Genomic DNA, 26637 nt, shown 5'->3' with positions numbered 1-26637 from the left:
GAGGTCGTTTGTGGTGAATAAAGCTTTCCGTGCTTCTTCCCCCCGTTTAGCCCAGAAAACAAGGGATCAAATCATCTTTACTCTTCCCAGCCTTGTCCACCAACATTTTTCTGTTACCAAGACCGATGTTACATGGGGGGAAAGCAGTTTTCTTTACTAAATACTGATTTCTACTAATAAAAAACACGCTTTTGTAACAGGATGTGTCTTTCTGTCCACAAACCCTGTGTCTCCAGTGAACTGGCTGGGGGCACAGCCAGGATTTTGGGGCTCAAACACCTCAAAAAAAAGAGCACAGTAGAATTAGGGGGGTTGGAGCCAAGTTATAAGAATCTGAGATGTTATTCATGGTCCATCTCAGCATGATGAAGATCCTTGACTGACCAAGGCTGGATGGGCATCCTCATCTCGCTTTCCCCACCACCCTTGTGGGGAGGAGGGTGGTATTTTACTATTGATTTTTACTAATGATTAAGGATGGGAAATCTTCTCCTAGGCTGTTCATTTTTCGGTGCCTCGGCACATCACGAGTAAAACAAAAGCTATTAATGCCTCTGTTTTTGTGTTCAGGCTGTAAGCTCTTTAGAACGGGGAGAGCCTGCCAAGACATATTTATGTAGGACCCAGTACAGCATGAACTTAACAGTCAAAAAAACACCACCAAGAGGTGCTGCTGGGTTCTAATTCCTCGGGGCGGTGGCTGGTGCCTTCATGGACCCATGCTGGATACGTGAAATATTCAGGATCTGTCTGCAAAATCATTTCTGAGGGGCAGGAAAAAGAAACGAGAATTAAACAAACCCCTCCCCACTTTCAGGTCTGGGCTGGGAAGGCAGCAACAAGTCCTAAAGGCTGCTTGGTTTGCAACTCCCAAGTTTCGGCGGAGAGGACTTTCTTATCGCTCTGCCTGCAACGCGGAGGAGACTTTATTAGCATCTTCTGCGGTAATCCCAGCAAAACTGAAGGGGGAGAAGAAAAAAGTGTCAGATCAAAAGGGGGAGTATGAAAGCGGGCGGCTAAGCAGGTTGCTGGGATGCTAATGATTGCTTCCTTCATTCTCTGAGTGTCACGCACAACATCTCTAAGCCCCGCGCAGCGCGTAAGCCACACAAATAGCCATATTTGTTAACATTCATGTGACTCTTTCGTCTGAGCTGTATTTCCTTGAGAACACCACAATGAAGAGTTTCTTTTAATAGGGATCAACCGGGAAAAACAACTGTGAGGGACTTTTCTCTCCATCTCCCTCCCTCCCTCTCTCTCTCACTCCCTCTCTCACTCTCTCTAAACCTTTTACACTGCGGTTGAACAAGCCTCTGGATAAAGACTTTATCCAAAAACCCCCTCTTTAAAGTTATTTCAAATTTCTCTGCAAGGCTTTCAGAAATCTGTTTGTTTGAGGGCAGAATTAGATGTGACCGGCGTTTTATTGTGACATAAAACCATATTTCTTCCCTGGAAGATTAAAAAATAAAATCGGTTAATAAGAAAAGCTGTCAGCAACAGAAAATGGCTGACATAATCCGTTTATCCTCCGAGCAATAAAGATATTGGTCCTTGGGAGTCTATCCTCTCTCTCATGTTATTTCGCCCAAAACATTATCTTCCCAGCATTCTGATGGATTAAGAAGTCATATGGGAGATAGCAGGGAAATGACAGATACAAAAAAAAATAATATCCTTTCATTTCCCCTCCTCCCTGCACTCTCTGTCTCTCTCTTTCTCTCTCCCGTTTTCTCGCCAGCCCCTCCTTCCCCTGCCGCCCTCTTTCTTCTTTCGCTCTGTCCCCTTGGAAAACTGGTCCAGCTCTTTATTCCCAGCATCCCTATGCCGGCGCGGTGGGGAGAAGCGACACGGAACGTCTTGCGTGTCTTGGTCCCTTCTCCTGCACGTGGATGCCGACGGCTCAGAACAGTTCCATATCTGAACGCCTCCTAGATTTTTAGGCACTGCGGTCACAGTTGTCTGTACCCACGCTGAAACGTGTCTGAGCAACTTGTGGGGGGAAGAGAGATGAAAACCACCACCAGGTTTGTGGGGAGCAGAAATGGGGTTTTTTGGTGGTGAAATTTAGAGATGAAGGCTCTGGGCTTTGGAGGCTTTGGTCTTTGGAAGCTCTGGTCCTTTGCCTTTGGAGACTCTGGTCTTTGGCGACTCTGGTCCTTGGTCTTTCGAGGCTTTGGTCTTTGGAGGCTCTGGTCCTTGGTCTTCGGAGGCTCTGGTCCTTGGTCTTCGGAGGCTCTGGTCTTTAGTCTTTGGAGGCTCTGGTCCTTGGTCTTTGGAGGCTCTGGTCCTTGGTCTTTGGAGGCTCTGGTCCTTGGTCTTTGGAGGCTCTGGTCCTTGGTGGTTCTGGTCCTTGGTCTTTGGAGGCTTTGGTCTTTAGTCTTCAGAGGCTCTACTCCTTGGTCTTCAGAGGCTCTAGTCCTTGGTCTTCAGAGGCTCTAGTCCTTGGTCTTTGGAGGCTCTGATCCTTGGAAAACTCTTCTGCACTCCAGAGCATCTTCTTGACACCCTCCTCTAGTGAAGTGTGGCCACCACAGACTGTCATCTCCACAGCAGATGAGTGAGCAGGCCTGGTGGCCTCATGCTTAGTCTTATCTGTCTGTCCTTCTGGAGGTCTGGGCACAAAGCTGAAGTCCTAGGGCTCTGAGATGCTGCTTTGACCCTGACACCTCCCAGCACAAAGTGTCCGGTGCCTTTGTGCTCTGCTTGAGCAGACTCTGCATTTCCCCTTCTCTCAGAGACTCAGACACCTGTGTGCCAACAGCTCATGTCCTGCCATGGATCTGTCTGACCAGGGCTTGCTCCAGCACCAGAACATATTCCCCAAAAGGCTTTGGTGATGTAGGACTCAGGATGAAGAATTTCACCCCTTCCCCCTGCCCAGGGCAGGACCACGCAGATGTAAAGCATCTCTGAGGGATGTTCACCCAGCCTCTGCCAAAAAACATCCACTACTGGCCATGTCGCCACCTCCACAGGAAATTTTTCTCCACAGCACGTTTTTCTGAGCATCTGACTTAAATCTTCCACATTGCAATTCAGGGTTGTTACTTCTCTTCCTACCCTCAGCAGACACGAAGAACAATTTATTGTTCTTTTTTTATCAGCAACTTTTCAGCCAGCAGAAGACTATCCAGAGAGGCAATGAGGAGGAGGACTTCTCCTTCTCCCCATCCCATCTGCTTCTTCTCCAGGTGAGACTTTCCAGCAAGATTGTGTTTGTCTAGATCTAAAACCACTTTCCTGCTCATGTCGTGCTCAGCTGTGATCCAGCCCAAGGCCTTGGGGACGGGCATGGGCTCCTCTCACCCTCCTCTTCCTCACCACTATCTCCTGCTCACCTCACAGCCCCAACTCACTCAGTTCCAAGTGACTGAAACGTGTTACCAGGCAGTTTTTGCCACAAGAAGTCAAAATATATGGAAATTCTAAAGAAAAAGGTCACCTGCTCTGGGAAATTTCATGACAATTCTCCTCTTCTTTATTCTCCTTTTCAGCTTGAGAACATTTTAATTCATTTCTTCACTTTCTGCCCAGCAGAATCAGTTGTATTTGCTATTTTGTGTGATTTAATGGATTATCAAGGATGTGTCGTCAACTTCTTAGCTCGCTGTTTACCCGACACCCGGATCGGATTATTCGCCCATGAACGTTTCCCCAGATCTGTCCGCCTATATCCACAAACGCCCTTATTTTGACAACCACATCGTGAAGCAAAAAAATACATATACCCAGGATAAAATGCAGCATTTAAAGATCTCGAGTCTTACCTAAAAGAGAGAATGTGATCAGTCGGAATGTCCACTAAGATTGCAGCAGCGGGCCATGGGCATGGTCTGTGTCTCATGAACTAAGCGATCTGCTTTCTTTTGTCAAAAACCTACGAGGAAAAAAGAAACCACAAATTGAATTAGGCAGAAGGGAGCTGAACCAGGTTGAGAATTGTTTCAACATAGCATTTCTAGCTGTATTTTGGACTGCGCTGGTAAGACCAAAAGAAGGCTGGTTTATTTTAAATAAAAGATCCTGAAGAGCTTGTTGGAGCATTTTAAACATAGTAAAAACAAAACTGTAGTAAAACCAAAAAATAGTAAAATACAGTAAATAAGTATAGTAAAAAATATAGTAAAAAAGCAAAATAAATATAATAAAAAAATATTCTAAACTGTCATTTTCACTCCAAGTTCTAGTCTACGCTATCTTCCTGTAAAAACTATATAACACAGAAGTTTTATTGACCACTAATCATAATAAAAGGCCCTCAAATGCCTTTTTTTTTCTTCATTTAATGAATAGAAACATCTCCTTGATGTTATTTCTGTAGCTACCGGAGGGGCTGTGGATTCAATGGGGAATATCTGAGAGACGACCCTGATAGCGGCGTGAATACGAGCAGCTGATTTTCCCAGGTCTGAAGAACCGCTTCGTTAGATGATCTCCAAACCTGACCAGACCATTATAACACACTGAAAACACCCATTTATGGCCAGAAAACGTATTCCTTTGTCGAGCAGAGCTTTGAGCTGGAAATTATATTCAGCCTTAACTCCATCCATCACTTCTATGCCTATCCAGACACAAGCAGAGGATCAAAAATATTGTTATTTATTTCCTCGATGGGGCAGCCGAAGCAAAGAAGAGCTTAGAGACCCTTTCCCAAAAGCCGGCAAGCAATTCAAGGAGTGAAGAATCTCCAGAAATACTTGGAAATACAGAAGTACGTGGAAAAACCAGAACAAGGGAGTCATCTGCCTATCAGCACCAATTCAGGGTGTTCTCTGGGGAGGAAGTCGCACTGATTACCAAATAAACAGAGGCTGTTGGCGGCAGAGGTGGAGGGAGATGAGTCTATTTACTTCCAGCTGAGCAAATTTGTCAACTGCCTGTAAAACACATGATTACTATGGAATTACACGTATTACATTTGGGGTGTATTCTTATTCTTATTTAAAACATAGATAGTCTCTAGGACTGGACTCAGATGAAAACCGAGGATTAAATACAAGAAACAAAACCAGAACTGAGTAGCAGCTGAACACAGAAAATACTAAAGTAAGAAAGAATTAGAAGCAAGGCCAGGATTTAAAGAATAGAGAGGAGTCAACATCACAGACCTGGGCCAGCCCTCAAACAGCCACCTAGATGTTTCTAAAGTCCTCAGACCAGTATATGCTGTATATTTAACAGTTTTACACCCTCCAACCTTATTTCATGGTTATGGTTTCTCTCTAGATGAGTCTCATTGGTATCACATGAAAATCCCACTCAACAGCTGATTTTCACTGTGCTACTGGGTGACCTTGGCCAGGACACTTCTATTTTCCATGTTTTCATTACCCCTCTGCGAAATGGGGGGGGGGGGAAACTCCTAAAATATGCAGAAACCTCCCGATGAGGACTGTGCGGGCGCTCGGAAACACCAGCAATAAGAAGGAGGCGGCAGAAATGCTTCCCGGAAGGCAGAACGGCTGGTGGGCAGCGTGATGGGTTCAGGTGGTGGCATCTTCACGGAGGAGCCCAGTCGATGCTTCTGCACCCAACCGTTCACAGTCCTGCCATGATTTATGGGGTTTAAAAGCTTTGAGGGGGCTTTGCACTTCTCCAGTCTCACCTGTGGCACCACCAAGATCAGGGAATTTCCCAGGGCTGGCTCCTCTGGTGGGACTTTTCCTCTGTATATGTGTGAAGGCTCTGAGCCCAGTGACTTCTTGCACTGTGATGTATCTTCTAGACTAGAAACCCATTTCCTTTGTGATCTGAAGAGAGAAACTCTTCTTCCAAACTCACTCATACTAGTTGAAGAGGCGAGACTGGAAGCACAGGGTAACCATGACGGCAGTTGTGGACATACCATCACCCTTTGGCACAACTGTAGATGACCATAACAGTGTCTTTCAACCGAAATGATTCTATGACTTGGACAGTCAGATTTGGCGTCAGGCCACCCTCTGTGACCTTGTGTTGTGGGGGTCTGGTGTCTCAGACACTGTTCAGTGTGGTCTTTGCTCTCCAGTAGTGCCTGGAGACAGCTCTACCAAGACAAGGCCACTTTACTGGGAGGTGCTGTCCATACATCAGCAGAAGCCCCACCTTTCCAAAAGTCCCCAGCAGGGACGGATCTGCAAAGGTCTGGAGGTGATGCAGAGGCTCAGGTAGCAGATCAGCAGCAGCTCTGGCAGCAGAAGCATTTCCCAAGTCACAGACTGGTGTCCCATGTAGGTAATGGCAGGAACATGTGCCAGGGAAGGTCAGCTGGACATGAGGAAAAGGTTCTCCACCCAGAGGTGCTCTGGACACTGAACAGGCTCCCCAGGGAGGTGTCACGGCCCCAACCTGACAGTGTTTTCTTAAGAAGAGACTGGACACCGTCCTCAGACACACGGGGTGACCTGTGGGGTTGTCATTGCAGGGACAGGAGTTGGACTCCATGATCCTTGTGGGTCCCTTCCAGCTCAGGACATTCTGTGATTTCCCTTTCTCTGGTGGCACCCCAAGGGCTCCTCAAGATGTGGTGAGATGCTGTAAAGACTAGATCCCGAGCTCACCTTTTCCCAAATAACTTGGGGCAGCCTGAAAGCCCCTAATTGGCACTGACCTTGAGCATTTGCACCTCTGCTCATGTCCCACAGCACCCTACGAGTCCTGCTCCATTGGCACAAGAGCCAGCAAGGAGGATGGAGAGGAGGAGACACAGACACACACACGCTCACAGGGATAAAAAGGATAACCGGATCCATGAAAATAAGCCAAGCGCTGCCATCGTCGGTCTAAATGCAGATAAGTATTGTACTGAAAACAAAGATTACTTGTACTTTGTAGATAGAGACGTGTTTTGTTACAGGATGCTTTGTATGGAATTGGGTCACAGCAGAATATGAGCCAACCCCCCCCGCCCGCCTCCTCCCACCCTCCCTCTCTGCCTGCCTATCCTTTGAATCTGGAGCCAAATCTCAAGGGTAACCGAGTAGAAATCGCTACAGTTTTGCCGGGTTGTTTTTTTTTTCCCTTGGCTGGGATTTGCTTTTCATTTGTGGGGCAATACTCGCGCCTCTGTGCCATTCAGCTATTAATTAATGTCACTGATGATGAGCTGCTCGCTCTCAGCCTTGTGTTTTCACGGCTCTGGAGGGGAGGGGGAAGTGATGTGCATCCAAAGGATCCCAAATTCAAGGGACAAGGGAAGCACCAAAGCCTCGCTGTCCTCCCTACTACCCCAACCCTCTTGTCATCTCTTTGTCCCCTCGTCTGGTACACGCGCTGTGCCCATCACCTTGGTGTCTGACCACCCACCTCAAAGCATCTCCTGTTGTCCTTCCCACATCCTTCTGCTTCAGGAAAGACCTTTGGACCCCCATGATTTAGGGGGGCGTCCTGCCCTTCGCAGCTACTCCAGACCCAAGTCCGTGTCTTGGCGACCATCTACCACACATTGGAATTGATCAAAAACCCAACGTTAACAACCCTGGCCAGTTAATATCTCTGGCATCTTCATTTCTCATTCAAGACATCCCAACCCAGATTAAATATCCCCAGAAATCTCCGATCTGTGCCTGGTTATCATCTCCCTTGGTTCTGATGTTGGCGCTCCTTCAGAGCCACGTCTTGTTGGCCATGAAAGCCACAAAGGACAGCCAAATTCTGGCCATGCCATGCCCACAAATGTCCATACACAGCTGGAGAGATGGATGGATTTTTCTCCATCTACAGAAGCTAGAATGATACTTTTTCTCTTTTTTGATCTCCAGGGAAGGTAAAACATCTGGATTCTACAAAGCACAAGAAGTATTTTGACTTAACAGGTATTAAATAATTTATTGGCATGTGCGTTGTTGGATTATGGTGTGATTGCTGGTGGCTGGTTGCTGTTTATTCTACCTGTAAGAAGTCAAACTTCCAAAGGTACATGATGGAAATTGATGTTACTGCGCTTTTACTGGTCTCGTGGACAGCCTTACAATCTCCAAACCCTCTCCCCCATGTTGGGCTTCCCCCCATCACCAAAAGCCATGGAAACGGAAGGTTTTGGGCTGGTGTTCCACACCAGAAGCACCGTGGATGAGGCACTAGGAGTGGGACACCTCTAACCATCACCTGTGTTGTCCAGAATGAGTTACCGGACTTAAAATTTACATTACGCCACATCTTTAGCAGCTAAAATAACATACAGGTCAGTTTAGACCCTTCTCATCTCTCCATAGCGAAGATGTCATTTCTTCAAGCTCTGAGCTTGGGGGATTTAAATAGGTGCCCAAGTGTTTGCGATGCTGAGTCAGGGCTCATGTTCCTCCACCCGCCGCATTTCACTCGAGGGCCCGATCCATCCACCATTAGAGCTGATGAATCCCAGATCGAGAGAAGACGTCACAGCGCGGCGCAGCATAAAGTTTTTATGGGTGAATACGGGGAATGAGGCGCATAACTCACCGACGCTGCTGCCGCTTGTGAGTAATGCGCCCATTCCGCGCTCCCGCGGATAAAACCTTTATGGCCCACCGCAGCACCAGGGATTGCATCTAATATATGCACCGCCGTAATGACGAGCACTGAAAACATGTCTTTTTTAAGCTGTTTTCTCCCCCTTTCTCCTTCCCACCCTTAAATACCCCTCGGCGTCTGCTTCATGGTGCTTTACTTCTGCTTTGTCAACCGCCTGGGGAACCCGCTCCATCGATATTCCGGACAAGGTTTTGATTTGGGGGAAAAAAAAACCGGCACAGAGTGAGCGGCATAATTTAAAAATCAAAGAAATTCATTTCAGTAGTAAAAGGTTAACAGCCTTTAGGAGGAACACTTTTTAATCACCCACGTCTAGACTCTATCACTTGAATCACCGGCAGCAGGAGTGAAATATGGCTAAGCCCCCGTCACCAAACAGCACCTAAAGACTGTTGTATTTAATCATGTCTGTGCACTAGTTATGGATTTTCATTATGATTCCCGATGCTGTTGCGCTGTGTAAAATATTAATATCCATAGTAATGATGCATGAAGCTTGGAGTGTAATTTCTTCACTCTCCTTGTCTGATATTAAATTGTTACCACTTTATCATTTGTGTAGAACTGCACGTTTCAATTAATCTTTCCGTATCAGCAGCCCTGATTAATATAGATCATGATTCATAAGCTTATCGTCACTATAGTTTTAACAGATCATTTATAAAGATCTTAAATTTCAGGGCCTGGGAGGCGCAGCCACTCCGTCCAAGGCTTTTCTCACTTCTGGCTCCAGCATGTTTCGCGATTCAAACAACTAATTCCGGGGAGGAAAATTAGCCAGATAAAAATTCTGGCTTGATGTTTTTTAACTTTACCCATAAACTTTTTCCCCGTTGGCCTCACCGAGCAGAAGATGCTCACCAGCTTTGGTCCATCCCTTCCATGGGTCTGCCGCGGGCTCCTCCACAGGCTTTGCAGCTCCTCAATAATTCCTCATCTCCATCTCCATGTGACAGTGGTTTTCGGCGTTCCGGAACCAGCTGGAAGACACGTGCTGGAGTCACTGCCTGTAGAAACCCCGAGGGCACAGATGTTTGCCTGCAAAATTAATGGCAAAACTGCAACAACCCTGCTCGGCTGCAGATGAGCAGACAGCATCTCACGTGCGGGAGCGCCGGGCGCTCTCAGGACACTGTTATAATCGTACTAATGAAGAACAGCAACCAATTAGTCATTTTTTAGTGGATAGAGTTGGAAAAGACGCATTAGATAGTTTAAAACATCCATCAAAGGTCCGTATCTGGCTTTCTGTATATTCTCCAGGGCTTTGTCAAGCGATTTTAAGTGTCTCAAATAATGGAGGGACTCATGAGACTATTTAAAATCCTAATAGATGATTTTTTTTTTTTTTCCTCCCTACTTAAATATTTTCTTTCCTGACAGTCCTGGAATTCCTAATTATAACCCTCAGTTCAGCTTTGTGAAGAGAATGTGGGGTTAAGACGGAGGAACAGCTTTGGGAATCCCACCGAGGATGATGCACAAGCCATGTAGGAGCAGGAACATGGAAAAGGGGGAATTAGCAAATCTCTGCCGTGTTTTCCCCGGCCCCTATGCCCATGGTACCCCTGAGAATCGCTCCCGAGCACCTCCATCCCTGGGTAGCATCACCCAGAGCACGATGCCGGTGGCTCCTCTCCCTTATACCAACATGAGGATGACGACGGAAAAACTGACTTTTATTTTTAACCTCCCACACTCCCTGACTTACAAGGGGGAAGGGAGGGAAAAAACAACCTGGGAAGTATACATCCGTATCTGAAATCTATACAGCAAGACAGATCTAGCTGGAGCAGTCTTTAGGGCATATATGCATTACCAGGCTGGAGTGAAATATAGCCTGAAATTTGTCTCCTCAGATGAGATAATGTAGCTGCGTTAACAGCTGCAACTGTCACTTTCAAGTGAAGTAGTGGGTATTGTGTTGAGTACATTTGCAGGGCAATTTTCCAGTTGGAATAAAAGCTTTCCGAGGTGAATTTTACTTGGTTTTTATCCATCTATCTAAGGTTATTTTTATATATATATTATACAAATATTGACTGGTTCTGAGGGCAATAGAGGTAAAATATTGCACTAGGAAAGAAAATAGTTCCCAAGTCTCTGTCTATATATTTTGGCCTCAGCTAAAGGCTCAGGGCAATATATGCCATTTTTCCCCTCAGGGCACAAAATTTTACTGCTCTTGCTTCTTAGCTATTTTATTATCCCTTTGTATGTTTGTAAAGGAGAAAGAGATAGGGTAGTGCTGGGCTCGGGGCTTTCTGCACAAAGCAACGCGCTTTGGAAGTTTTTTGCATGAAAGGTGAATTTGCATTGCCAGGATCTGCAGTTGGAAAGTGCTGTATAAAAAAAATCAATATCATTCCTCATGTTTGGGGATGTTTTTCCCCCCCAAAATAAATATAATAAACTCTCACCATAGGAGTTCCAATGGAGATCAGGGCTCTGCTGTCCCAGGCTCTCTGGAATACATTTTAGGTAGCACAGATACTGGGCAATTTATGCATGTTGCAGAAAAGCGGTGCTGGTTTAAGATGATGCAGGGTTTTAGTGCCCACATCTGCCCACCCATCTCTTCATGAAGCCGAGCTGAGAAGTCACCGCGCACACAGAAGAGGTTGGTGCCCAAACTCCTTTAGATGCCCAGGGAGGGCTAAGAAAAGGTCTCAAAATTTGCCCCTGAAATCTTGGGTACCACTTTTTGGATGAAAGTGCCAGCAGAGACCCTGGGGTGCGAGTGAGGTGTCCAAGGAGATGATTTATCTCAGTGTTTGCTGCATGCACAAGACAATGTCCAGCTCTGGGCTTCACCAAGGACATCGTGCAGGTGCAGAGGGACCAAAGGCATCAAGGGTTGCGGGGCAGTTGCTGATGGTGAGATGTTTGGGGAACAAAACCAGAAGAAAGAAGAGAGATGCCAGCTCTTGAGGGGCTCTGGGCACCCTCTCATTGGAGAACAGGGCAAGTCTGAAAGGCTGCAAGTAGGAAATTTTTACCCACAAGGATAAACACCAGCTGGGATGAGCGATGGGGGGTGTTTGCTTCTCATCGTTGGTAAGTGAAGATGCGTTTGCTCCTCTGCTGCACACGCCTGGACAAACCAACAGTGGGAAGAAAACAAAAGTGTGGTTCTCCAAAAGCACTTGTAGCTCTTCTTTGGTGTGTGTCTTCCCCTTGGACCTCTCCAAGGCCCTTCTAGCTCTTCTCATATCTGCGATGGCCTTAGAGGAGGCATCTGGCTTTGGGATCCACAGCAAAGCCACTTGCCACCCAAGCCATCCTGCAGAGCCAACCCAGGTGGAGATACAGCCACCCAAATCTTGTCCCCAGAGAGGTGGCAGCGAACCCACCACAGTCCCCATTACTGAGCAGTCAGAAAGGATCCAGAGAGGAAACAAATCACCGGTGGCACCTATAGCCACACGCAGAAATTAGAGAGTCTGACTATAAGGTCACAATAAATCAGTGCGCTGACAAGGAGATCTACCCTTTGTCCAGGGTAGAAGATTTATCTCTGACCCCAAGCAGGGGCATTTCTTCCTTGATTTGTTAAACGCCGAGCAGAAAATGGAGCTAGATCTGAAGCCTGATGAGTACCTGATTGCAAATGCGAGTGCCCAGCACCACGCCGGCTCTTTCCTCCCCCCACAGACACACACGCTCCTTCTCAGGATGCTGCATTAAGTTTCAAAAGAGTCTCTGTTTTTTATTTTTCTGTCCATGACGGACCAGCTTTGGCAGAACTTGATTATGTGGTTTGTTTTCCTGACGACATTTTAATCAGAGGGCTTTCTCTCACAAAATGCCAACAAGCGCTGAGGAAGAGCTATCAGCGGAACAGGACGCGTGTTTGCCAGAGGGAAGCGGAGAGACCATGCTGGGATGCAGGAGGAATCATAGAACCATTTTGGTTGGAAGAGACCCTCAAGATCATCAAGTCCAACCGTAACCCACCCCTGGCACTGCCCCATGTCCTGAGACCTCATGTCCGTCTGTCCAACCCTCCAGGGATGGTGACTCCAGCACTGCCCTGGGCAGCCTGTTCCAATGCCCCACAGCCCTTTGGGGAAGAAATTGTTCCCAACATCCAACCTGAAACCAACGCAACAAAAGGAAAAATCAGAGGCTGAATGCCCAGGGTTTCTTTTAGAAGAGTCTTCCAAGCTCAGGGCTGAAATTCAGGAGGGAATGAGTTTTGCATAGCTGCGAAGTGCCGGAGTGAAGGACCATGCCACCGTTTTCCATGCATAGTTGGATGGGGTCAAGATGAACAAAAGAGTTTTGCTAAGACCTGCAATCAGGAAGATAAGAACTACAGGAACAGAACAACTGCCTGGTCTAGAACCAACCATCCTGACTCACCGAGCCAAGAGAACTGGGTTGTCTTCTGCATCACCAACCGGCTCCAGGAGGACATGACCGTCACCCCGACATGGCAAACATGATTTCCTCCTTTGCCTCCACCTCTACAGACATTCCGAGTCTACCCGTGACAGTTTTAAACATGGTTTACAGCAGCCTAAACTAAATGAACTCAACTAAAACCATGCTCCATCCCATCACCGCTACAGCACGCAATGTAGGTGTTGGCAGCAGAAATGGGCAATACAAGGAATAATCAACATTAATTTTTCTATTGCTTTACAAGCCTTCAAATCCTGCACCAAAGCTCTTACATTTCCAGTTTTCCATATCTCACCACTAAATTATTCCTTAACTGACTTTTGTCACAATTTGAGGAACTTTTGACGTGTTCTAAATGCAAACACGCCCATAAATCTCACAGTAAAAACTTAGCTTGAGAAGCCTGCATGATCATAAACAGTAAATACTTTCTTGTGGCAGTGGTTCATAGGGGAAAAATTAGCATTTCACTTTGGTTTGGCCCAAATGTGTTTTGATTTCCTTGGAGATTGCTGAGGGGTTTTTTTGGTTTGGTCTCCTCTAATATAAATAATAATGTAGCCAGATGCTTGGTACGTAAACACATGGCTGATGAGCAAAGGGATGTGAAGGATAATGTTCATCATCTTTAAAACACTGGGAAAAAAAGGCTACTGATTTTAAACTGGATAAAATACATGGCATAAACCAAATGTTAATATCCCGGCAGGTTCATAGTCTGCCCGTGGTGACAGGAATGACATGGAGCAGCTGGCGTTTGGGGTTTTATCCCGCAATCTTCATCTTTCTGTACAAGTTTCCAAAAAATTTAGAGGTCCCTAATTTTACAGAAGAGGGGTGGAATGTGCTGGTGTGACTGTGCCACGAAAAAAAACAATAATTGTCTAAAATCAGCGCAAGGGAGCGCAGGATCTGACTTGCCTTTTGGTTCCTCTCGCCACTGCTCCAGTTGAAGTCACTGGAAGAAGGAGGTTCAGTCCTGAGCAGGACCACAAATGTCTCTGCTGTGTATCCAATGACTCTAGAAATTAGAGATTCCTCTGGAAAACAGACTATTTCTTCCAAGAAAAGTATTTTTTATCATCATGTGAACCATATCTGAACAACAACTTACCTCTGAATAGCAATTATATTATTAAATAGGCTATGTTAAATATTTATCACCTTTCTATGCCTATCAATCTAAACTAAGGAGATTCTGGAGTATCACAGTTTGGGTTGATTCCCATTGTCAAACTTTGCTCAACGTCCTCCACGCGCAGGAATCGAGGAGGACGTTGAGCAAGCTTTGACACAGTAGAGAATCAACACCCCTTAACGAAAAGTCGATACCTCTAGGAGAAATTCCTACCTTCTCCAGAAAAATTTGCATGGAGTTTCGCATTTCTGTTCCATTGGTGCCACCTATTGGTCAGTGCACATGTCAGCCCATGAAAACAGAGTCATTTCCTTTGGGGAGTGGTGACAGGGACATGGGCATCTCGTCAACGATGGCCAACTGCAGTCATGATGAAGACACCACCCAGGACCAGCTTGAGAGCAAGCTCCTCGGTCCCACTGGGACATTCAGCTCTGTTGACCATTTTCCACCAAGCTCAGCTCATGAGCCCACGATTAAACAGCTTAAACAGTCCTACTGCGGGCTTCTGCTTACCCTGGCCACCACTTTTGTCCTCTGGTGACAACGAGTTATTGGTCTGGCCAACAAAGCACGTGGTGCCCATCACAACCTGCCCAACCTCAAGTGATAACACCTCGACAAAAGCTCTCCTAGGTTTGACACAAATTAGACACAATCTTTGATATCTCAGTTGAACAGTTATTCTTAAGACCAACTCTATTCGCTTTCTCTATCGACCACGTCTTCCTCAGGAGGACTTCCCAGACAAAAGGATGGAAAATAAGTCCCTGATTTAGGAAGATTAATAATTAATGAAGATTGACCACTTTATCTCTCTGAAGAGCATCTACCAGGAGAAACACATTGGGCAGCCTTGGTAAAGAGAATAACAGCTGTAGTCTGACCTTATTTTGCCAGCCAGAAGACCTCTCCACAGTACTTCTCCGCAAGGTTTAGGCTTGGAAGTTATTAAAGACCTCCTGCAAGCAAATATCAGCATTATCTGAGGACAGCAGCAAATTCCGGGCTGGGGCTTTGTGTCAGATCCTTCTACAGTTCCAACAAAGAACCTGTTTCCTCAATGGTGGTCTCCTTGACAAGGATGTCCCCGGCAATTTATCATAGAATCATTTTGGTTGTAAAAGATCCTTAAGATCATCAGTTCCAACCACTAACCCACCACCACCAAGTCCACCTGTAAACCATGTCCCTAAGAACTGGCCATACCCAGTATCCAAACCATCCCCAGGGACAGGAGATGAGAGGGAGAACTTGTGGGTTGGGTAACACCAAAATACATGGATGAATTGGGATGAGTCCCCATGCGACGAGTTATTTCTAACAACAGCTTCTTCCACATCATTCTCTATCGAGGCTGGAGCCTCAAAAGGTGTTCAGCTCCCCGCTCACCTCCATCCCATCCTTCCCGGAATTTCCCAGCTCTCCCAGAGCCCCACCAGCTCTGATCCCAACCCAGCCCTTCCCGTCCCTTACGCTTTCATTTCTGTTTCTTTACATCTTTATTAAACTGTACAGCCACTTTGATAGGAAAATTGAAAAGAAAAAGATATGAGCAACAACAAAAAAAGCACCATAATTATGAAGATTCAATTTAATTTTAAAGGTTGTGGAAGGAGGAAAAAAAAAAGAAACAGGAGAAGAAGAAACCAAATTAATTTAGCAGGAAAGCATTGCATGAAATATTGTTGGAGTTTAATAACCATGCAAAGACAGATGATATGTGTGGAAAAATTAGTTGTAGGACCTCATAATAGTCTATTAATATTTTCTACAGGCGCAGAAACCCTTTGCTGAATGATTGTAACAAAGTAATCTTTTTTTTTTTTTTAAAGACATTAAAAAATATCTTCAAAAGAAGAAGACAGCAGCAATGTACGTACTGTATGGAGCGGAGACCCTGGAGAGGCACATCAGATCCCAGGCGAGATTGAGTGCGGGTTTCTCTGCTCTGCTGTGATGGAGCGTGTCCCACCAGGCGCCTTGCTGGGGACCATTGTCCCCAATGGTGGGATGAGGGCCCCTGCCATGGCAAAGGCTAGCATTGACCTTGGGCATTTCCAAGCAGAAGAGGCCAAGGGCAGAGTGAGCCAGCACTGTGCCCTTGTGGCCAGGAAGGCCAATGGTACCTGGGGTGGATTACAAGGGGGTGGTCAGTAGGTCAGAGAGGTTCTCCTGCCCCTCTACTTCCAACCCCTCACATTCTGGGATGCTGTGATCAGTGGGGCTGGGTGAAGAGGTCCACAAAGGGGCTGCACACGTTTCCCTTTCCCCTTCAGCTCCAGGGAGAGGTTAGACTCAGCTCTGCTGCCCTTGACTCTGCCATTACAGGCCTGTTTTCTCTAGATATCACACCAGAGCCTTAAAGACCAGCCACTACTTCCATGGCAGGAAGCAGTGAGTCTGCTGCCATCATGACAACAATGGGCAGGTGCCCCACAAACATAGCCTCAGAAGACAAAATGTCATGATCAAGCTCTTGCTGAGTCTAGAACAGCCTTGAGTTTAGGCCAAGACACAGTACCGGAGCAGGACAAGGGTGCTAGCTGAGGGCTATGCTGGCTGCAGAGTCCCACAACCTTGTTGCAAAGGGGAAGATACTTACGTCGACTCGTCACCTTCTGTTCAACACAGCATAGGGCAACGAAGATGATTAAGGGAGTAGAGCACCTCCCTTATGAAGAAAGGCTGAGGGAGCTGGGTCTCTTTAGTTTAGAGAAGAGGAGACTAAGGGGGGACCTCATTAATGTTTATAAATATATAAAGGGTGAGTGCCATGAGGATGGAGCCAAGCTCTTCTCGGTGGCAAACAATGATAGGACAAGGGGTAATGGGATCAAGCTGGAACACAAGAGGTTCCGCTTAAATTTGAGAAAAAAACTTCTTCTCAGTAAGGGTGACAGAGCACTGGAACAGGCTGCCCAGGGAGGTTGTGGAGTCTCCTGCTCTGGAGACATTCAAAACCCGCCTGGACATGTTCCTGTGCGACCTCACCTAGGCGTTCCTGCTCCAGCAGGGGGATTGGACGAGATGATCTTTTGAGGTCCCTTCCAATCCCAAACATACTGTGATACTGTGACCTCCCCACCATGGTGTGATGGTAAAAAGCTGATGGTGCTGAGGAGCAGGATGACTGAGCTGAGGGCAAGCAACCTGGTGAGGGGCTGGAGCCCAAGTGTGATGGGAGTGGCTGAGGGACCTGGGGGTTCAGCTGGAGAACAGGAGCTGAGGGGAGACCTTCTGATCTCTGAACTGCCTGAAAGGAGCTTGGAGCCAGGGGGGTCGGGCTCTGCTCCCCAGGAACAAGCGCCAGGAGCAGAGGAAACGGCCTCAAGTTGCGCCAGGGGAGGTTGAGGTTGGATCTGGGGAACAATTTCTTCCCCAAAGGGCTGTGGGGCATTGGAACAGGCTGCCCAGGGCAGTGCTGGAGTCACCATCCCTGGAGGGCTGGACAGACGGAGATGAGGTTCTCAGGACATGGGGCAGTGCCAGGGCTGGGGAATGGTTGGACTCAATGATCTTGAGGGTCTTTTCCAATCAAAACCATTCTGTGATTGTTGCCGCTCAAAGGCTGAGGCAGCGGGAAGGAACCCGGATTTTGGGAAGACAAAGAGGATGAGTCAGGCCACAGAAAAGTCATACCCACCTTCAGCAGCTGGTGGCTGCTCTCTAAAGATGCGTTTTCAGTGGAGGTAAAGCCTTGTGATCGTGCCACCAAGGATGTCCTTAAAATTGCTGTTTACAGCCAGCTCAAGTAAAGCATCACCATGACTGCACCGAAACAATGGATGGTAACGAGAGCGAGGGAGGAGACGTCTCCATCTGCAGATGTTTCCATTTGGTCTCTCAAAAGGATGCGTTTCCTTGGTCCTAAATGGGATTTGCTTTAGCTCCAGACAAAACCCTTAGGATTCGGTAAACTCAACTAGGTCACTCCCACAAGGACAGAATAAAATGAAATCAAGAAATGAGATGAAACGCTGAAGTGAATAAAATAATAAATTAAAATATGGAATAAAATAGAGAATAGAATAATAATAATAAAATAAAATAAAATATAAAAATCCCAGAACAAAACCAAACTGCAATTCCTCATTCAGCTTCCCCTTTCTCCCATTTTAATCTGTATAGCACCATCCAGCTCCAGCCTCCCCCCTTCCCCTTTTTTTAAATACAGTCTAATCCTGAGTGTGAACTGATGTAGTTTGTGTGTTAGGGGGGAAAAAAATCTCTCTCTCTTTCTGCCTTTTTTTTTTCCTTCTTCTTTCCTTGGCCCAGTTCATTATTTTTCTTTCTTGTCACTCAGTGTGATAGGTTGAACAGAAGTGCACAGATGAGCACTGAAAACGGTGTCACAAGGCCTTAATCTAGTCTTTAATGCCTGACTTCAGAGATGTCATTTATCTTCTAACTGCAGCAGGCTTCCACCAACTTTATCTCTAATAATATATTGATGGATTAAAAGGGTCGGGCAGGAGACCGGGCTGGAAAAATTGCTTATTGACATCAAACCTTTTAATCCATCAATATATTATTAGAGATAAAGTTGGTGGAAGCCTGCTGCAGTTAGAAGATAAATGACATCTCTGAAGTCAGGCCTTAAAGACTAGATTAAGGGCCTTGTGACACCCGATTTCAGTGCTCATCTGTGCACTTCTGTTCAACCTATCACACTGAGTGGCCAGAAGAAAAATAATGAACAGGGCCAAGGAAAGAAGAAGGAAACAAAAAAGGCAGAAGAGAGAGAGATTTTTTTCCCCCCTAACACACCAAACTACATCAGTTCACACTCAGGATTTCAGACCGTTGTTTAAAGGGGGAAGGGGGTGTTGGGATGAGATTGGAGCAGCATTTCAGGCAGCTGCTTCTTTCCCCAGTGGTGTAAAAGTCGGGAGCTGTCTGGCAATCTTTATGGCTGAAATTCATCCCTGCCCGCACGGGTCTCATGCAGGAGGAATTAAATCGGGGAGGAGAAGGGACCAGTGCACAGAGCATCAGCAGGAATGCTGCCCAACCTCTGCTCGCCACCGCAAACCCCATGGATTGGTGGGGAAATGCTAACTGCTCGTTGTTTTGGGGATGGCATAGCCTTATACATACCCCACATGCAGCCAGAGATGCTCCTCAGCCACCACGGGCATTTGGAGTTGTCACTTATCCCTGATTTCATAGAATCGCAGAACAGTTTGGGCTGAAGGGACGTTCCCATCTCCCCCAGTGCCCCCCCTGCCATGAGCAGGGACATCTTCACCAGCTCAGGTTGCTCAGAGCCCCGTCCAGCCTGGCCTGGGATGTCTCCAGGGATGGGGCATCCACCACCTCTCTGGCCAACCTGGGCCAGGCTCTCACCACCCTCAGGGGCAACAATTTTCCTTTATCCAGCCTGAATCTCCTATCTTCTTGTTTAAAACCATCACCCTTTGTCCTATCCTCTCTTCCTTGCCCAATTTCAGCGGTTTTCTTTGCACAAGTTGGCTTGAGGAGTGCTCCTCCAACACAAAGAATCTGGGCTGTGGCCAAACATCTTTCCAATGCTATGGGACCTGACATTCCATGACCTCCACCAAAGGCAGGAGAATGTTCCTCCACCATGTTCCAGTTGGTTTTAAATCCTACAGGGTTCACTGGCAGTGAACAGTGATCACAACCAGCTTTGGTAGGAACAGGCACAGGTGACAACGTTTTCTTGCAGTGGGATGGAGAAGGTTCAAGAACTCACCTTACGAACGTTGCATCGCTGGGGAAAGGAGAAGCTCCTACCAAGTCCACTGCAATATCAGCTTCATTTGTCCCTTGCTAAGGAAGCTTGTTGCAAATAGAGATGACCAAAAAGCGCAGATCTTCATCCTGAGGAAAGGCCCAACACTGCAAGTCAGTTTTATGGTAAAACCAGGGGGAATAGCGAAGTCTGTAAGCCTCCTCTTGTAAGAAAAAGTTGAAAAAAACATATTAAACAGGACACTGCAATTTGGACTGATGTTCCTGGTCCATTCCCTGGTCCACCTGCTTTTCAACAGGGCTCACTCAAAACCACCACCCACCGTGCACGGCGACGGACACATCCCCCTAAACCTGGGAAGCCCACGAGCCACTGAGACAGGTGCAGAGATAAATCCTGTCACGAGAGAAAGCATTTCATTTCCTTTTTCCTGGAAAGAAATTCCATGCAAATCAATCTTCCCACAGAAAATTCTGATTCTTGGCAAAACGCCTTTTTCTGATCGGAAACTGCCTCGACTCGCAAACATCTGAGCGGCCACAGCGACAAGAAGAGTCACATCTCATTCCCGCATGTAGCGAAAGGGATTTTGTGCGAAGGCAAGCCTGGCGGTCCTTGAGGAGGTGCTAAAGTTGCGAACATCATCACTGCAAGAGCTTTTAATTATCAGGAGTTCAGGCTGCTTTGATCATACCCCAAAACTCCAGCGAGGTGGTTTGGAGTGGTGTCAGACGGCCCAGCAGAGACCATGTTCGGTCCTTAGCTTGGAAGAGATGGGTTTGCTAGAACTAACGAGCTTACGCATCCCAAAACACTCGCCATTCCCCGATAGATGGAAATGGAATTAATACCATGGTGCCTCACACAAACCACATCAGGTATAAAGATCTCCAGGATGTACAACCCCTAAAAACAAAGATCAGCGACCAAGCCTGTTGGAGCGAATAAAGGACCCTGCATTCCGATTCAATGTGAATCACGCTAAGCCATTTACTACAGAAACAAGTCTCCTTATATATGCAACTATTCTTTGATCATGCGTCCACGCTCCAATCATGCATTCACTAATTGGATATCATATATGCTCTCTATGCTTAAAGAGCAGTGTAGGGGAAAGGGACATGGGGGTCCTGGGGACAGCAGGGTGACCATGAGCCAGCACTGGGCCCTTGTGGCCAGGAAGGCCAATGGTACCTGGGGTGGGTTAGAAGGGGGTGGTCAGTAGGTCAGAGAGGTTCTCCTGCCCCTCTACTCTGCCCTGGGGAGACCACACCTGGAATCTTGTGTCCAGTTGTGGCCCCTCAGTTCCAGCAGCACAGGGAACTGCTGGAGAGAGTCCAGCGCAGCCACCAAGATGCTGAAGGGAGTGGAGCATCTCCCGGGTGAGGAAAGGCTGAGGGAGCTGGGGCTCTGGAGCTGGAGAAGAGGACACTGAGGGGTGACTCATTCCTGGGGATCAAGATGGAAAGGGGGAGTGTCAGGAGGATGGAGCCAGGCTCTTCTGGGTGACAACCAGTGACAGGACAAGGGGCAATGGGTACAAACTGGAACAAAGGAGGTTCCACTTAAATAGGAGAAGAAACTTGTTGGGGGTGAGGGTGGCAGAGCCTGGCCCAGGCTGCCCAGGGAGGTTGTGGAGTCTCCTTCTCTGCAGACATTCCAACCCACCTGGACACCTTCCTGTGTAACCTCATCTGGGTGTTCCTGCTCCATGGGGGGATTGCGCTGGATGAGCTTTCCAGGGCCCTTCCAACCCCTCACATTCTGGGATTCTGGGATTCTATGTTGATGAGCTGTCCACGTGCTGGAGTCCCACTGCTGATAGGTCCGTTGATTTACGCCATGTTGAGGCCTTGTTATTGTAGAACTGCCTCATCCCCACAGCAGGTCCAGTTCTCAGCTTTCCGAGGTGGCCTTGAAATTCCTTTGGGCCTGGCTAGTTCAGTAACAAATCTCCATCTAGCAGAAACCCATCCACACAAGCCCAGCAGAAATACACTCTGGAAAATCAGTGCTGATAACCACTATTTCTATTCAAGAACCATAACAAGCACAAATGCACAAAAACCCAAACTGGTGTCCCAGTTCCTCAGCTGGGAATGATTGGCAGGCGGCGGAACACAAGCCTTGCATTGTAAGAGCGTCTTTCCAAAATTTACTCGCTGCAACGCCGAATTTATCAGCTGAATTTATCAGCTGAAATGCCTCAGAATTATGGGAAGCTGCCTCTGGCCGACCACTTGATGGGAGGAACGGCACCGCGTTTTTTTGGCGTGTGGAAGTAAAGCGGCGGAGGCGTTTTCCCCTACACCTGCCACTCGCTCCGCGTTGCGTTTTATCTCAGCGCCGTCTTCTAATTTCACTACGGCAAACGACTATCGCAAGGCGTTTTTGCAACAGGGAGCTAAAATGACAAACGGCGAGGATTGCTGCATTTCAAATCTAAATGGAATGAATTACTGTATTTAAAAATAGTGATTTAATACCTATGTTCTGCTAAGAAAAAAAAACATTACTTTTTTTTAAGTGCCATTCTTTACATGTTTCTCTCCTTTTCAGGCTCCTTGGCAAGCAGAGAAATACCCCCAAATGAGGTGGTTTTCTCCCCTAGAAATGGAATTCTCTGCATTTTTTTGCAGGACTTTGTTTCCTTCCCACTAAATACCCTGGAAGGCTCCAAAGTGCTGTAACCAGCACAGAATTTGGCAGGTGCTACTTGCTTTTAGCATCCCGCTATTCTCCGAGACATTTTGCAGCTCAACTTTTTCCACTATTCCCTTCGATTCCCTCTTCCTGAATTTCCAGCTCATTGCTTGTTAACCCTTATATCACTGTTTTTCACTATTAGGCATTAACATATTTAACATGGAAATTATTTCACTACTTAATCAAGTAGTAAACTCTCCAGATGCTTTTTTTTCCAGGGTTGGCCATTTAAAATGACAAATCTCCATATCACACCTGGCCATTCTTACCTGTTTTCCTACTATTCTAAGTGATTTCCGATGATTTAACGGACCGGTTCCCAAAAGGCATGCACATCTATTTGTTGTGCTGCATCCCGACTCCTCCAAGGTGCCTTCTCCCTCGAACCCTGAAGAATCACATTGTCAAAACCCTCATTATTTTATAACTTCTCTGCCCCTCTCTCCTCACCTTGTTAAATACTGCCCAAGCAAAGGAGTTCAGTAGCTCTGCCATTTTAGCGACACCATTGATTTTGTCTCCCTCTTCATTTATTAATGGAACTACTTTCTCTCTAGTATTCCCTTTTCCCTGATATAATTGTAAAAGCTCTTTTTATTCCCCTTAAGCCTTTCTGCTCTCTGAGCTGGCCTTATCTTTTCCCTGCAAGCCTTAACTGACTGTATATTCTTGTTTAGTTCTCTTTCCCTTCCCCATTTTTCACTATAGGTTCTTTCTTTCCACTCCTATCTTTCGCCGGCGCTTTGTTATGCCACATTGGATGCTACTTGTCCTTCCATTTATTTTGAGGAGAACGGGAGCGTGTCCTGCTCTATGGGGCTATTCTGGCGTTTCTGGCCTTTTCTCGCCCCTCGGGATTTAACACATCTCCATGCCAAGTCCCACACCTTGGTACCCCGACATCCCAGAGGGACCAAAACATCTCTCCCAAATGACAAATTATTTCCATCCCATAGGCAACTCAAAGACAACGCTCGTTTCCGAACCCAAGGTTTCCAGGATGCAAGTTCACAGTGTGGTTTTAATTATCAGAGCAAGTAGAGCTGCCCAACAGAGGCAAAAGACTGGATGGATTTTACCTTCAGGCAACTTCTGAATGGGTTTGTGTGTTACGAGCAATTTAATACCAGTGGGTCAGACCAAAGGGCTCAGGAGCCACCTCGGTTCTCTGGGTCTCCTGCTTTTTGCAAGTGTGTATCTTCCAAAAGCAATACAACATTGATCTTTTTTGCAAGAGTATCTTCTTTCCAAATAGGTAAACGGCTCAAAAGACATTTAAAAATCGCAGTACTTTTAAAAACGAATTATTGTTTCACCTGGAAGAATCAAAACACCACATTTTCAAAATAAGGAAACACACGCTTCCGTTCCATTTGATATAGAACATGTTAAAATGAAGCACTTTCCTGAAATTGCAACAAATTCATTAAATTCATTTGCTAAGTCTCAATAGACATTTTCCCCGTACAAGATGGGTCTTTTGCAGGAAAATGGAGATGGGAATAATCACAAGACCAGAAAACAATGCCTCTGAGGAGAGATTGAAGAAGTTGGGGTTGCTCAGCTGGAGAAGAGGTGGGACATCGCTCTAATCTCCGAGTACGGAGTCAGCTTATAGAAAAAGGAAGGGATAGCTTTTCTTCCTGGTAGGTGAGATAAGTAGTCGTGAGCTTAAACCACAGCAGGAGAGGCTAAGGCTGGATATGAGAGGAGCCTTTCCAGTGCTGAGGCTGCTGAAGAGCAGAGACGAGCTATTCGCGAGGGGGTTGTATCGATAGAGGGCTCTTTTCAACAAGCAAGATCATCACCCACCTGGAGCAGCACGATCCAGATGGTCCTGCCACAAAGATCATCCCAAGGTCTCATCCAGCTCTGTTCTCAGACACACAGAATCCCAGAATGTGAGGGGTTGGAAGTGACCTGGAAAGCTCATCCAGTGCAATCCCCCCGTGGAGCAGGAACACCCAGATGAGGTTACACAGGAAGGTGTCCAGGCGGGTTGGAATGTCTGCACAGAAGGAGACTCCACAACCTCCCTGGGCAGCCTGGGCCAGGCTCTGACACCCTCACCCCCAACAAGTTTCTTCTCAAGTTTAAGTGGAACCTCCTGTGTTCCAGTTTGCACCCACTGCCCCTTGTCCTGTCACTGGTTGTCACCCAGAAGAGCCTGGCTCCATCCTCCTGACACTCCCCCTTTCCATATTGATCCCCATGAATGAGTCACCCCTCAGTCTCCTCAGCCCCAGCTCCCTCAGCCTTTCCTCACCCGGGAGATGCTCCACTCCCTTCAGCATCTTGGTGGCTGCGCTGGACTCTCTCCAGCAGTTCCCTGTCCTGCTGGAACTGAGGGGCCACAACTGGACACAAGATTCCAGGTGTGGTCTCCCCAGGGCAGAGTAGAGGGGCAGGAGAACCTCTCTGACCTACTGACCACCCCCTTCTAACCCACCCCAGGTACCATTGGCCTTCCTGGCCACAAGGGCCCAGTGCTGGCTCATGGTTGTTCCTGCCCAGATTCAAGACTCTGCACTTGCCCTTGTTCTATTTCATTAAATTTCTCCCTGCCCAGCTCTCCAGCCTGTCCAGGTCTCTGGATGGCAGCACAGCTTCCAGTGTCAGCCGCTCCTCCCAGCTTGGTGTCATCAGCAAACTTGCTGACAGTCCCTCTATTCCCTCATCCAAATAATTGATAAATATATTGAATAATACAGGCCCCTAGGATTTCACTGAGCTTGCTGTCCTAAGCAAGCACCAAGGAGCAAGATTCAATGTTCTTTGAATACTTCTATAGCACTGTGGGGTTTTGGTGGATAGAGAGAACATCTCACAGGATCTGCTTGGTGTCCATGTGTCCCAGAGAGCAGAGCCAGCGTTTTAAGCACTGCTGAAGCCCAGATTTCTGAAAAAACCTTATCAAGAACGTGAAAAACACAGAAAAGCAGGCAGAGTTATGAAGGCAAAAGCTGCTGGGAGCGCAGCTGCCAGCAAACCCAGCCCAGGAGAACCTCAACCCAAAAAAGCAGGCACAGTGAGGGGAAGGTGGACACTGCTCCCTTCTCCAAGTCTCCCCTGTGTTATAGTAATTACCAAAAATTAAAGAGATATCCAAAGATTGCTGAGCTGAGAGAGAGCTGGTAGACATCCCGCGCTGCTGCTGCTGCCATCAGACCCAGAGAAAATGGGGCTGGAATGAGAAAACTCAGAACCATGTGGCAGGAAAAGGTTAATTAGAACCCGTTTCTTTGGAATCTGATTTTCAGGTATTGAGTATTTATAGATTAACAGGCACTTAACTTGTCCTTAGTCCAGAGGACCACAGAGAAGATGCTCATGCAAGGACTGTGAGAAGAAAGGTTCTAGATGGATGTTCTAGATTGATGCCAACAGCTGGGAAGCTTCTGGAAACTGGAAGAAGTGCAGTGTTAAACTTGTTTCTGTGGGTATCCTGTAACATAAACTATTGCTACCACTATTATAACAAGTAAATAATAACAATCTATTAAAAGCAGTTAGGCTATATCACGGATTTTTAGCCAATCTGGAAGAGAAACCTGCAGCACGGAGTGACTTTTGCAGTGACAAGTGGCCTTCACAGTCATCTTCTTCGGACGAGACCAATAAATCTTCTAGCCCAGGAGCCAGCTCCAGCATATCTGTTCTTTAGGAAGAGATGCCAATGCAACTGGGCCTGGATTGGGCATCATCACAATCATATCGGGATGCTCAGGGAGACAAAAACGTAGAGTACGACTGTTTTGGTTACACCATCCAACATATCCAACCAGGCTGGGTACAGAAGAAGACACAAACTCCTGATCTCTGTAACTTTTCTAGCAATTCTTCTATTATTCCAGGCACACCCATGAAACTCCTGCAAGAGAGCAAAGATTTCCCATCAACTCCTCAAAAGATAACACAGGGTTAGTGCGTTTCCATGCTTTCAAAGACCATATCATGCGAGTTCTTCATCCCACCATCCTTCTCCAAAGCAACTGGGGGTTTTGCCTTACTGGTTTGGCTGGGAGACATTTCCAGAACCTCAATGCTTTAAGGACAGAAGCACAACCACACCACCGGCCCCAGCATTTCTGTGGTGTAATTGCGGCAAGTCTTACAGAATTTTAAGGAATGGGTGGTACAGAAAGGAGGTCCATGTTTGCAGAAAAGA

General features: G+C 46.8%; 2 long non-coding RNA genes across 2 annotated transcripts in view; both read right to left on the bottom strand.

Moving 5' to 3' along the window:
• Window positions 1-10488, bottom strand: part of LOC135580200 (uncharacterized) — a 40315-nt gene extending 29827 nt beyond the window's left edge. The window contains exons 1-2 of the long non-coding RNA XR_010474512.1: window positions 9361-10488; window positions 3774-3883 (exon numbers count right to left, since the gene is read on the bottom strand). This is a non-coding gene — a long non-coding RNA (uncharacterized LOC135580200). The remainder of the gene's footprint in view (window positions 1-3773; window positions 3884-9360) is intronic.
• Window positions 10489-14276: 3788 nt separating this feature from the next.
• The window catches only part of LOC135580259 (uncharacterized), a 37919-nt gene continuing 25558 nt past the window's right edge, over window positions 14277-26637 (bottom strand). The window contains exons 5-9 of the long non-coding RNA XR_010474758.1: window positions 26021-26340; window positions 24282-25874; window positions 19764-19891; window positions 15928-17914; window positions 14277-15006 (exon numbers count right to left, since the gene is read on the bottom strand). This is a non-coding gene — a long non-coding RNA (uncharacterized LOC135580259). The remainder of the gene's footprint in view (window positions 15007-15927; window positions 17915-19763; window positions 19892-24281; window positions 25875-26020; window positions 26341-26637) is intronic.

The sequence above is a fragment of the Columba livia genome, chromosome 9 (genome assembly GCF_036013475.1).
Source record: "Columba livia isolate bColLiv1 breed racing homer chromosome 9, bColLiv1.pat.W.v2, whole genome shotgun sequence".
Classification (NCBI taxonomy): domain Eukaryota; kingdom Metazoa; phylum Chordata; class Aves; order Columbiformes; family Columbidae; genus Columba; species Columba livia.
The sequence above is the reverse complement of the archived record's forward strand: the minus strand, read 5'-3'. Positions and strand labels throughout refer to the sequence as shown.